Source organism: Bactrocera oleae, chromosome 2 (assembly GCF_042242935.1).
Source record: "Bactrocera oleae isolate idBacOlea1 chromosome 2, idBacOlea1, whole genome shotgun sequence".
Lineage (NCBI taxonomy): Eukaryota > Metazoa > Arthropoda > Insecta > Diptera > Tephritidae > Bactrocera > Bactrocera oleae.
This window is the reverse complement of record NC_091536.1, coordinates 33,366,574-33,380,380: the sequence shown is the minus strand read 5'-3', so window position 1 is coordinate 33,380,380 and position 13,807 is coordinate 33,366,574. Positions and strand designations below refer to the sequence as shown.

Sequence of the window (13,807 nt, the reverse complement as noted above, 5' to 3'; positions counted from 1 at the left end):
CTGACTTTAAACCGTTTATGTTGGTAACAATGTGTGATAATTTAATTATACAAGTTTTGACAAATATGGTTTAGCGCTTAATATGAATGGAATTGGCTTATACCTAGGTCCAAACCTCATTTTCCTAATGTAATGAATTCCGATCCTCTGGTTGACGTTTTGCACATCATCTTATCTTATATTTGATTTGGTCTCTTCGATCGAGTTTATTTCAGATACATATGTCTTAGTTGGGGATGATTTTAAGATAATTTTAGCTATTAAAGCCTGATTGACCAGGTGTTTTTTTAACAAGAATGTCAAAAATTCGCTCTTGCACATACGAGCTATTTTCTAAGTTATTTTCAAGCTATTTGCTAAGAGCAAAATTCATTTGATTTTTTTTTTTAAATGTAACATTCCTGTTTTTATTTAATATATTTATGTTTTCCGATATACTACTTATAAACATCTTATTTTAAGAAACATGTTATAAATAAAAACCAAAGTGGTTAGAAATAGCATCAAAAAACACATTGCACAAATACATAGCTATTTTACCCATAGAGATACAAAAGTTTGTTTAAGGAATTTAAAGGACTCTGAAATATGCACACATTCAAATTTATTATAATGCGAAGTATGTCGAGAGATCGCGCTCAACGGTAGCAAACAAAAACAACAACAGCAAAGGACGAGATATATTTAAGACGGCTTAAGAAACAGGATGAGCATTTGCACGCCTGAGCACCTACTTACTGGCCAACGGATACTAACAAAATAACTGATGCAATAAAATTCTTTATTACAAGAAAGTATCTCGAAATTTCATCGAAATAAAAGGGGGTTATCTAGCTCTGAGCTTATATAAATATTTAAAACTAAGTGAAACAGGCTTTGAAAAAGAATTATACACACTTCAGACTAAAAAATATGTCTATAATTTAAAAAATCGACAACTAGATTGGGATAGTTAAAATTATCAGAACTAGGAAAATAAAAGTACGACGGAAATGGCAACAAAAACGCTCACCACTAGCCGGATAAAACGAGAAATCACAAATTTTAAGAGTCTTCACAAATCTTTATCTCAACTATCGGCTGACAAAAAAGTTGATTTTCTCTGGAAAAGTACCAAATATATAAATTAAGAGTACTACATGGACTAGAAATTATTGTGATAAGTCTAATACTTTTACAACACACTTAGATGAGATTCTTCGTTTAAATGAGAATAGTGAAATTGCATTCCTCATTAGTATTTAACCAGATCATGCAATAATCCCAGTAAACCCCATTTGTGAACATAAAAATTAAACTAAAAGACTTGAAGTTAAGAAAGCACTAAGATTTGCTCTAATTACAGCTGAAGTATTAAAGCAGTTACCATGAAAAGGTTTACTGTTCTATCTTTTCAATACATAAATCTATCTGACACAATTTCCAAGTATTTGAATAGTTGCTGAAGTTTAGACCCATTACTCTGCTTCCAACTTTTGTAATTAAAAAAAAGTATATATATATTAGGGCTCTTAAAATTATTCAAATAACCTGAAAATCGATTATTCGAATATCCGGTATGTAACCGTTCGTACAAATACGATTTTTGCGAATATTTAAATAAATGAAAATTGTTGTTGCTAAATCCCTATGATTCTTACAGATATGCCAAATGAAATCAAACGCACTCAATTTCCAATTAGATTGGCATTCGCAATGACGATTAATAAATCAAAAGGCCAAACGTTGTCTGTTTGTGGCTAAAATTTGGGTACACCATGCTTTTCGCCACATTCCAATGCGTTGAAAGATTTATTTTTTATTGCCATAGTTAGTAGTAGAAAAATTAACTATTTTCAATGTATATGATAGATAATTGTAAATTAATATACATATATTTGTTATTTTAATAAATAATAACTTATTAACTTAGTTGAAGTATGTTTTAATTGTCTATAACTCTTTATTCCTATTTCAATTATAATTGCATCTCCCATACAGGCTCTCTCAGTTATTAAAAAAAGTTTTCTTTTAAAACCATTTCCTAACATAGAAGTACATACTCGCATATGACAAACCAACGTTTGACGGGACAGCTAGTATGTTTATATAATATGTACATATATATGAACGCATTGATATTTGACGATGAATATCTCGTAAACGCTTAACTTAATCGAAAAAATATAAAGGACCATTTTGTAGAGCAGCAAATTTTCTAAAAAAAAACTTTGCTTTTTCATTGAGCTTTAAAATTCAATTTGTCTTAAAATAATCAAACTTTCATATCTTTTGAACAGTTATGTTCATATATATAACTCACACACTGACCGCCATTTTCGGCATTGGGTTTGCTAGAACAACGAAAATCATTATATTGTATGTATTATAATACAATTTCAGATATTTTCGGCATTAAACTATAGTATATAAGTTAATAATTAATATATTTATTTTAATAAAGTTCAATCTCCCCTGTTGCAATTAAATTGCTGACACATTTCCGTTGGTTCCAAATTTAATAATTTATCTTTCTCATAATATTTAATTTAAGTGCTACGACATGTCTGCATTGAATTCACCTCAAATAGCTTACGTTGCATTCAAGTAAACATATTATCATTAGTAAGTAAACATTCAATTATTAATTAACAGTTCGAATAAGAAGACATAGTCTTCCGGCAATATTATAATTCAGAATAAAAAGACATAGAAGACATAGACTTCTATTTTAATAAATTAAATAGAAGACATAGAAGACAACCCATATACAAAAATTCTCTCCGAATTTCTATAATCTTCGCACATAGAAAATTTTCGTTCGATTTGGACAATTTTTGATCATAAAGTGGCACACTTTAAACACTATTCGTGCAAAGTTTTATCCCGTTATATCTATTGGTACTTGATTTTTATTGTTATAATGGAACGTGAATGAATCGGATTGAATTTAAAATTGTGTTATACAAGGTGCATTCCAAAGTAAACAGTAAACAAGTAAGGAAGGGCTAAGTTCGGATGTAACCGAACATTTTATACTCTCGCAAAGTCAAATGGTATACTCGTTTGAGATTTCTTTGTGGATTGACTGATATTTTCGGTAGAAGGTCAACTATAGGCACTGGGGTCCACATATTTAGTACTTAGGGGTTTGAACAGTTTTGGTTCGATTTAGACAATTTTTGGCCGCAAGGTGGCATACTTTAATTTCATTATTCACGCAAAGTTTTACCCCGACATAATCATTGTTACCTGATTTGCATAGTGGAAAGTGAAAGAATCAGATGGAATTGAAAATGGTGTTACATGGGAAGGAAGCGTGGTTGTAGTCTGATTTCGCCCATTTTCGCACTATGACATAGAAACATGAAAAGAACGTTATGCACCGAATTTGGTTGAAATCGGTTGAGCAGATCTCAAGATATGGGTTTTCACCTAAAAGTGGGCTGTGCCTCGCCCACTGACTAATTTTGAACGCGGTACCTATAAAGCCAATTTATACCATCTCAGAGATAAAATTTAATGTGCTTGATTTATCGCACTTTTAGTAGTTTTTAACAGTACCGTTATATGGGGAGTGGGCGGAGTTGCCACCCGATTTCAACTATTTTCACACCGTCAATAGAAGTGCTAAAAACATTTGCTTCTAGTGAATTTTGTTATTATAGCGTTAGCGGTTTAGGAGATATGCACATTAAACCTATTAGAGGCGGGACCACGCCCACTTAAAAAAAAAAATTTTAACTGGAGATGCCCCCACCTAATGTGATCCTGTGTACCAAATAACAGTATTGTAGCTTAGTTATACCAATTTATTTGTTTTTGATTAATGGCGTTTTGTGGGCGTGGCAGTGGTCCGAGTGCGCCCATCTGCAATACCAACCGTCTCACGGTACCAAGAAACATGTCTACCAAGTTTCATAAAGATATCTCAATTTTTACTCAAGTTAGAGCTTGCACGGACGGACGGACAGACAGTCACCCGGATTTCAACTCGTCTCTTCATCCTGATCATTTATATATATATAACCCTATATCTAACTCGATTAGTTTTAGGTGATACAAACAACCGTTAGGTGAACAAAACTATTATACTCTGTAGCAACAGGTTGCGAGAGTATAAAAAGTAACAAAGTAAACTCTAGTAGCGCCATCTATATGTCGACTAGTGCGTTAGAATCTGCCATCCTTTATCGACTTCCAGTAAAAATTTCATTTATTGCGTTTTAAGTGTCAGTATTTTTTTGTCATCGGTGCGAAAATGAGCTTCGAACGAAGAGCCAACTTAAAATTTTGTTTTAAAATTGGTAAAACTTTTACCGAAACGTTTCAATTGATGAAACAAGTTTATGGCGATGATTGCCTATCCCGTAGCAGAGTGCACGAGTGGTTTCAACGTTTTCAAAGTGGTCGTGCAGACATAAATGACGATGAGCCGAAACCCAAAAAATCGCGCCTGGAGAAGTCAAAAGTGAAGACAATGCTGATTTGTTTTTATGATTCCAAGGGTATTGTCCACAAAGAATTTGTTCCACCCGGCCAAAACGTTAATGCGGTATTCTACCTTGGAGTTTTGAAGCGTTTGGTGCGTCGTATTCGACGTGTTCGGCCCGAATATCGCGAAGATGGAAGTTGGCGTTTGTTGCACGATAATGCGCCGTCTCATCGATCGACGCTTTTGGCCGATTATTTGATCAAAAATCGCATTTTAACAATCAACCACTCTCCGTATTCACCTGCTATGGCACCGTGCGACTTCTACCTTTTCGGAAAAATGCATTTTCCGATGAAAGAAAAGCGTTATGCAGACGTGGAGGCCATTCAAAAGGCTTGCAAGGCATGAGCTGAAACACTCGTTCGACATGCTTTTGGACCGTGCAAAAAGCTGTATTAAAGCAGAAGGAGACTATTTTGAATAAAATTAATTGATTTTGCCGATAAAACCATTTGTTCTGTCTTTTTTTTTAAAGCCTTTTTGTTTTGGAACGTTTCTTGTATGGGAAGCAGGTGGTAGTAGTCGGATTTCGCCCATTTTCCCGATGTAGTATGGAAATATCAAAAGAATATTATGTGTCATGTTTGGTTCAAATGGATTAAGCATATCCTGAGATATGGGTTTTCACCTAAATGTGGACATTGCCCAACGTCCAATTTTGACAGCGGTTCCTAAAGAACCTTCTCGTGCTAAAAAAGTTGACCTTGAGAGAATGTGGTTATTACAGCTTCAGCGGATATTAGGAAATTTCCTAATTTCCTTTGTGCCTATAACAAACTTGTTAAGACGCCAATATCCATTTCGGCCAAGTATTTAGGTCCGCCGAAAGTGTGATTGCCGAGATGTTTCAGTCAGTCTAGCGAAATCAGGAGAGTGGAGGGGAAAATGCCTCTCTACATTTTTTTTACAACTAGCATCGGGTAGTATTCTAAGCCGTACCGCATAAGTGACCATTGCACAATGTCCAGTGAGAATTCCTACCATAGCGGCGAGATGCACTTTGCTCAGGGCGAGAAGTTCCCCCGACCTCCTGAGATCCACTCTTGGCCAGAAGGATCTCGAGGTCGCACAGGAGTTGGTCGTCGACCAGCGTCTGCTGAGTGCAAACGAGGTCCATTGATCCAGGGCTACACCGCAAGACGTCAATGGAAATCCAACTCGAACCCATTCCGATTTGAGGGAGGCAGGGGTGCCCCCCTGGGCTAGCTCATAGGCTTTGCAGTTTCCAACGATTCCGCTGTGACCAGGCACCCAAACGAGCCTGATGTAGAAGCAGTCAGATGCTTTTTCTAGTGAGGACAGACACTCCTTGACTAGCTTCGATTGCATGGTTTGCGCGCTCAGAGCTAGTATTGCTGCCCTACTATCGGAATGGATGCTCACTTCTCTAAACGAGGCTGCACTACGTAGAAGTACTTCTACCGCCACCTTGATAGCAGCCACTTTCGCCTGAAAAACACTACCGTGGTCCGGCAGCCTGAAGCTAAGATTGACGGAGAGAGAGAGGGAAAACCCCCTTCAAACTTCCCTCCTAGCTTCGATCCATCCGTGAAAAAGCTCACCGCGCCTCTTCTCCAACGATAAGCCCTACAATTGTTACTTAAGTTACAGCTTACACAGACGGTTGGACGGTCAGACAGACAGTCGCCTGGATTTCAACTCGTCGTGATTGATATATACATAACTCGATATGCCATAGTTGTCCGATATCGCCGATTCCGACAAATGAGCAGCTTCTTGGTGAAAAAAAGTCGTATGAAAAATTTCGATACCACAAAAATGAGGAACTAGTTCGCGTGTGTACAGACGGACATTGGTTAATTGACTCAGCTGGATACGCTGATCATTTATATATATATATATATACTTTTTAGGGTTTATGTCGTTTTCTTGTGGGTATTACAAACTTCGCGGCAAACTTCATATGCCCTTTTCAGGAAAATTTTTGAGATGGCATACCTTAGAGACACTATTTGCTCAAAGTTTTATTCCAATAACTTCTTCCAACTTGGTTCTTGATTTATATTCTGTAAAGTGAATGATTCATATCGTTATATTTTTAATACTATACATATGATTGTTTATTGAGTCTACTTGTTTAAAGCCGAATAAATCTTAAATCCATTTAAAAATTAAACAAGTTCAAGATTGTGGTTGAGTCCATTTTAGTAGTATGTTGCTCTTCTACCAGATCTTCTTTTTAAGCGGGCTTGGTTACAGGATTGTAGCAAGGCATTAGCTAATGGATTTGAATGATCCCGGATTTTATTACGAATGTAACATGATGAACCCATTATCGCTCTAAGGATTTTTGATTGAAACCTCTGTATTATAACAATGCTAGTTGCACAGGTCGTCCCCACAGTTGAATACTATAAATCAGCTTTATAACCGCGTTTTATAAAAAAAACTTTGTTGTCAAGACTAAGGTTAGAGTTTTTGTTAAAAAGTTTAAATTTTCTGCTTTTATTTTCATATTAGTTATTTTGATTGATATATCATTTCTCCACGAGAGCCTTTTGTTCAATTGTATGACAAGATAAGTTACATGATTTGCTTGGGGTACTAATGTTATTCATTTTAATCGGCTGACACATTTACATATATTCGCCAGTGTGCTAATCATTCTTCGACCAAAGTTAAATGCACCTCTACTTTTAACGCTCTAATGGGACATTTATTACGGCATACTAGGCAGTACGGCATACTGTGTCAGCCGCAAAAGTGACAAAACCATTATTACCCGTTGGAACATCAGCTGTGTATAAGATATATAGAGTTGGACCAAGCACATTTCTCTGAGTTACACCACCTCTTATTTATCGTTCATCTGATATGAAATTAGCTAATTTAACAGTAATTCCAATATTATCGAATGTGTGAGCTACATCAAGGAATATTGCTGAACAGTACTCTCTGTGCACGAATGCCATTCTGATTTCGTTAGTTATTCGAGTTACATGCTCTACAGTGCCATGTTTTGCACGAAACTCGAATTGGTGCGTTGGAATTATATTATTTTCATGGAGGAAACGAGACATCTTTGATAATAACGCTTTTTCAAATATTTTGGAAAGGCAGAGTAGGAGTCTTATTGTTCCGTAAAAAGACGGCTATGTTAAGTCTTTCCCGAGTTCATCTATCATGATGATCTGCGACTTTTTATATGAATTTGGATAATATCCGACACTGAAAATTACATTAAAAAGCAAAGAGAGCACTACTACAGCAATATTTAGTAGCTCCATTAGCATATCTGAAATAATTTCGTGTCCTGATAATTCAGTTTACTACAGGAAGTTGAAAAAATAAAGAGACGTCAATATTCTAATTGGACTGTATACAGAGACTATCATAAAATCATTCCATTCACAAATCTTTCTTTGACACTAATGAAAACGAATATGATTTTACGACACTCAGTTGAAAGAGTGAGCTAAATCATATTCCTAAGAGTGAATCAAGAAACCTGTCAACTTTTGTATGGATGTGATTTTCATATTTTGTCGTCTGCATACGCACATATTTTTAAGTAGTGCTTACGTCTCTGCCAAATTTTACATAGTAATAACCTAGTGGTTAGCGTCTCCGTTACATGCTACGTTCCTCATCTTTTGCTAAATATAAAATGAGCAAGTAAGGAGGGGTGTAACCGACCATTTTATACTCTCGCAATTTATGAGGGACAAAGCCATGGAAGTACTTTCAGGTGCTGCAAAACTGTTAAGTTTGGCATTATTAAGTTTGGCATATCTTTACTTATGTTGATGGTCATAGGCTCACTTAGTTTCATTGTTATATTTAAATTCAGATATTTCGATTTTTATTCCAACTGTAACATAAAAATACCAAGATAAGGTTCTGCATCAAATTTTGTAAACATTTGTCGAGTAGTTGCTGAGATAGACGATTTCACCTAAAGTGGGAGTGCCACGACCGTTGTGCCATTTTTATATAAACCTGAATACAATCCTACTGCACAATATTTTCAGTAAAATTAAATGCTTCTGATGATTTTCTTCAAACAATTATCGTATTTTAAATAATTTTTAACTCGACTTTTGTGTGGCAGGTGGGCTTGGTTAATATTCAGTCTCACCCATTTTCACACTGTATCAAAAAACGATAAAATTAAATGCTTCCACAAAGCTTGGTTAAAAAAGCTTCTGTGCAGCTTGAGCTAGCTTTATAAAAATTTTAAACCACATATGTTCTACCTACTAAAATGCACTTCACCAAATTTAAGTTTTGCAGTTTAGAAATTTTCGAATAACGGATTCAATTTGGTAATGTTATCTAAAATTTTTACTCATGTTACATACAAAAGACAGATATCCTTATCATTTTGATAAACCCAACATTATACCTACATACAAGTATATCAATTAGTTTTGCACACACCGTTAGGTGAACAAAACTCTTCGGTTCTGCTTGGGCCAATGTCTTAACAATTTCCATTCATATTAAGCGCTAAGCCATATAATTTTTAAGAAAGCTTATCCACTTAATTCCATTAAAATATCACACATTTTGACCAACCGAAACGGTATAGAAAGTCGACAATTTTCTATGGGATACCCGGGGGAATAGAACGGTCTGAGCTTATTGCATTAAACTTTGTCATTGCTCAAGTATACTCGAGAATATATTTTCAACCAATTTTATAAATATGGTAAATAACTCACACACTGACCGAGATATTCGCCGTAACACTTGTTAGAATAACAAAAATCATTATACAAATATTACAAACATACAAATTCAAATATATGTAGCATATAGGAGTTTACGTAATTTGTGGACCAATTCACATTTTTTCGTCATTTAACTATATTATAGTGTATCCAATATTGTACAAGTATGTTCAGTTAATTTTACTAAAATATAGATAAGGTATAAAGCCATGGGAGATAATACATATTATTAACATAAAGGATGTTATCTAAGTTTCATTAAGGAATCTCACACACCATCACCAAAATATGCGATATAATATCAAACGGATGTTTTAAAACCCTGATATTAGTTAAATGGTTAGGGTAGGTTTTCACCCGATCTTATCCATTTTATGCACAAAGATAAATGGTGATTACAAAATCACGCTTGGGGTTAAGGTATTTATTGATCGGAATCAACCCATTTCTGACATACAGACTATTGTTATAAAAACATTATCATTATCTGCTTTTGTCCATTTTCGCACTTTAATATAGGAACGTTGAAATAATGATATCTTCCCAATTTAGTTGGTCCATCGTCCAATTTCTTCACCGGTTCCTATTTATATATTTATTTACAATATAATTTATATCACTTTTCATTTTTACATAACCCTTATATGGGGAGTGAGCGAGGTTATATTCCGAATTCACCCATTTTCACACTGTCGGTAAAGGTGCTGAAAGGATTTTCCCTGAGCGAATTTGGGTACTTTAGCTTTAACGATTTAGGAGTTATATACATTAATGTACATACTTGTACTCGTATAAGCAATTTGTTTTACCAAATAATAGTCTTGTATCTTACTGTGAAACTTAGTTATGGCTCTCTATATGTTTTCGATTAATGGCCTTTTATGGGCGTAACAATTGTCTGATTCCGCCCACCTACAGTACCAACCTTCTTACGATAAAAACTAACATGTGTACCAAGTTCATATAATATAAATAATACAAATTTTTACCCAAGTTGCAGCTTGCACAGACGAGCGGACGGACAGACAGACACCCGAATTTCAACTCGTCTCTTCATCCTGATCATTTATATATACATACAAGTATTATTATATGTATCTTGATTAGTTTAAGATGATACATTTAAACAACCGTTAGGTGAACAAAACTATTATACTCTGTAACAACATGTTTCAAGTGTATAAATACGAATTCTAATTTATCCTGTTCCTTCAACGAAAAAGCAAGTTATTTTTGTATTCAAGGAGCTTAGTATGTTTCAAAATGTAAATGTTTCTAATTTTGACGAACAGCTGCAATTGCAATTACAACGTTAATGATTTCAGTGACCGGTGCATCCTCTGATCAAAATATTCACAAATATATAATATGAAATGGTTTTATTTTAGATACACGTTTATTTTACGAAAACAAGAGTTGAAAAAAACCATCCCTCACAAATTTAATTTACAAATTTAAACTCTTATACACAACACAACCTTCAAATAATATAAATAAATTCATAGAGGAATATCTAACTATGAAGCAGCAGATAAAACAATTAATTAATTTTATGCTCACGCATACTTATATATACAAAAATACAATAGATATGACCTATACACAATTATGAGAGTATTTAATTACAGAAGTAATAACCTTTGAACTAGATCCAATTGCTTTTTTATCTGAAATCGGTCCAATTTGTTTTCACACAACGATACTGAATAATAAATCTAATGTTAGTTATTGGGATGTGTTTATTTATATTTTTTAACTGTGAGGGTTCTATATTTTTGTAATCATATATGCTTTGTAGTTTTTTAAGAGTATATTTAGTTATTCAGTTACTACATAAAATTTTAGTATTTGAAATTTAATTCACCTATTTTGTGTATTGCAATCAAAGAATTATTAATTTTTCTTAAACTTTAGCTACTATTTTTCTTAATATTATATTTTTGAAAAATCAATAACATCATTTATTAATAACTGAATAAACTTCTGATTCTAGTATTTACCTTAATCAAATACTGTAAGAACAATACCCAACAAAAACTAACGGTTTCAATAAACTTTTTATATATAATTAATATTTCTTGCATTCACTGTACTTTTCGTTCAATAACTATGAGCGTTTAAGGAATTGTTATAAACATTCAACCCTTGTTGAAGACAAATATAATAATACATACGTAAAGTCAACTGGCCAAACACACTAACTAAACCAAAGTAATTAATGTTAGAAGTCGGTATTCGGAAATTGTTTCACAATTCTTCAAAAGAGAAACATCTCATATCGATTTCCTAGTGTGGATGTACCTTAGATGAAAACGATAACTGAGTACCCATATCAGAAAAAATTTCTTTAAACTTTTGTGATTGTAAGTTGATATGCCAATAGACCTATTCTTATCCAATTTTAAATAATTACTGATTTCATACTATGATCCTTCTTTATACTAAACAACGCCACTAACCTGAAAAGTTGAAAAAAAATTTAAATCACTCAGTTATTAGTTGCATAATTAAAATAATTAAAATTAAAAAAAGAATTTTATTAGACTTTCTTGTATGAACGCCAAAGGTTAAATCGAAAACTAACCCCAGGAAAAGTAGACAAACTTACAAAGTATAAACTGAAGAAAAAGTTGAAAAAAAATTGCCAAGTAAGGAAGGGCTAAGTTCGGGTATAGCCGAACATTTTATATTGTCGCAACATGCAAGGATTAAGCCGCGCAAATACCTACGGACGTTTGAAAAACTTTATATTAAACAAATAAGGGACTAAGTTCGGGAGTAACTGAACATTTTATATTTTCGCAACTTGCAAAACGTTATATAAAGTGAGGAAGGGCTAGTTCGGGTGTAACCGAACATTTTATAAGCTTGTAATGAGCAAAGTTGGAGTGATGGGAAACCCCTACAGTCAACGATGCCAACAAGACGTAAACGGACAAATTCCAGCCGTCAAACAACAAAGTCAAGAAACATGCAAGATAGAACATCACAAAGATCTGGCAAACAAGTCCACCAAGAAAATAAATATAGCCGTGTGAGCATGGCGCAGTTACGTCAATCTCAGTTGCAAGAGGCAAAAGATGAAAGAAATCAACAAGAAAATTTGTGCGAGGAGAAGCGCGCAGATTCACAGTCAACAGATGTAGAGCAATTAACCAACAATGGCAACAAGTACATCGAGCATTTATATCAGAATCATTCCTTTGACTAGCATTCCAGTATGAGCCTGATGTTGAATATTATGTTCATTCCAAAATGATCATTGGAATGCCAACATTGCCGGTAACTTAAATTTAAAAACGAGCAGTCGGGGGAAAAGTACAAATAATGGTAATTGGAACGCATTGCCTTTTACGAAGAGATATTGAGAAAATTAAATAAATCTGGTAATTCCCATATCATACGATATCAATCCGTTAAACAGTTAGCCTTACCGGCCGATGGCGACGCAAGAGAAATATATTAGGTAAAGTAAAAAGTTCGTTCGGTTTTTTATTGATTTTTCAAAAGATGATAACTTTGTGTGCATTTGTCCGATTTAAGTCAAATATGCGCCGTTTTGTTCGCAAACTTGTTGCCAACGAGATGCCCCTCTCGTATAAGGCTGCGTCCCTATTGCCAAAAAACTCGGAGAGCCAATTTTCACAGGCTTCTCTTGAGGCTAACTTCTCACCATTAAGCGCGTTCGCCATGGACAGGAAATTATGGTAATCACTTGGTGCCAGGTCCGGACTATAAGGTGGGTGCATTAGAACCTCCCATCCGAGCTCCAGGAGCTTCTGGCGAGTCACCAAAGACGTGTGTGGCCTGGCGTTGTCCTGATGGAACACAATTTGGCCTCTGTTGATCAAAGATGGCCTCTTCTGGACGACTTTTGCCTTCAAGCGGTCCAGTTGTTGGCAGTCGAGGGCCGAATTAAGCGTTTGGCCATAGGGGAGCAGCTCGCAGTAGATTATTCCTTGCCCATCCCACCAAACACACAGCAAAACCTTCCTGGCCGTCAATCAGGTCTTGGCCACCATCTGGGCCGCTTCTCCGAGCTTTGACCACGACCGTTTGCGCTCGCTGTTGTCATAAGTGACCCATTTTTCATCGCCAGTCACAATCCGCTTCAGAAACGGGTCGATTTTGTTGCGATTCTGCAGCGAAATTCGGTCCATCATGTTTTTTGCGTTAATTCGTGTGACACACAAACATCGATCTCCTTTTTGAATAAAAGGTTATGCAAATATTTCCAAACGGTTTTCTGGCTTATCTTTAGTTCCTCAGCAATTAAATAAGTGCTCACGTGACGGTCTGTTTCCACTATTTACATGATTTTATCGAGATTTTCGACGACAGGCCTCCCGACGCGTGGTGTATCTTTGACATCGAAATTACCGGAACGGAACCTAGCAAATCACTTTTGTGCTACACATTCGTTTGCAGTATCGGGCCCATAAACTAAATTAAAATTTTCAGCCGCTTTGGCTGCTTTTTCGCCTTGATCGAAGAAAAATTGTAAAATATAACGAATTTTTTCTTTGTTGGTGTCCATCTTTGACGAGCGCTCACAACGAACTGAGTAAATCAATCGAAAAACTGTCAAAGACAAACTTTTAGCGCGAATAAACACGTTTTCAGCGCCGTATAGTAGGAC

The 13,807-nt window shown here is 35.1% G+C and overlaps 1 protein-coding gene across 2 annotated transcripts in view; it reads right to left on the bottom strand.

Annotated features, from left to right (window-relative positions):
* The window catches only part of Snap25 (Synaptosomal-associated protein 25kDa), a 458,275-nt gene extending 446,823 nt beyond the window's left edge, over window positions 1–11,452 (bottom strand). Inside the window, exon 1 of one of the 2 annotated variants that reach the window (XM_070112956.1) lies at window positions 11,343–11,452. The gene's annotated coding sequence lies outside the window, so the exon portion shown is untranslated. Of the gene's footprint in view, window positions 1–11,168 lie in introns of both variants that reach the window. The other variant, XM_070112955.1, reaches the window with a different exon arrangement.
* Window positions 11,453–13,807: the final 2,355 nt, after the last annotated feature.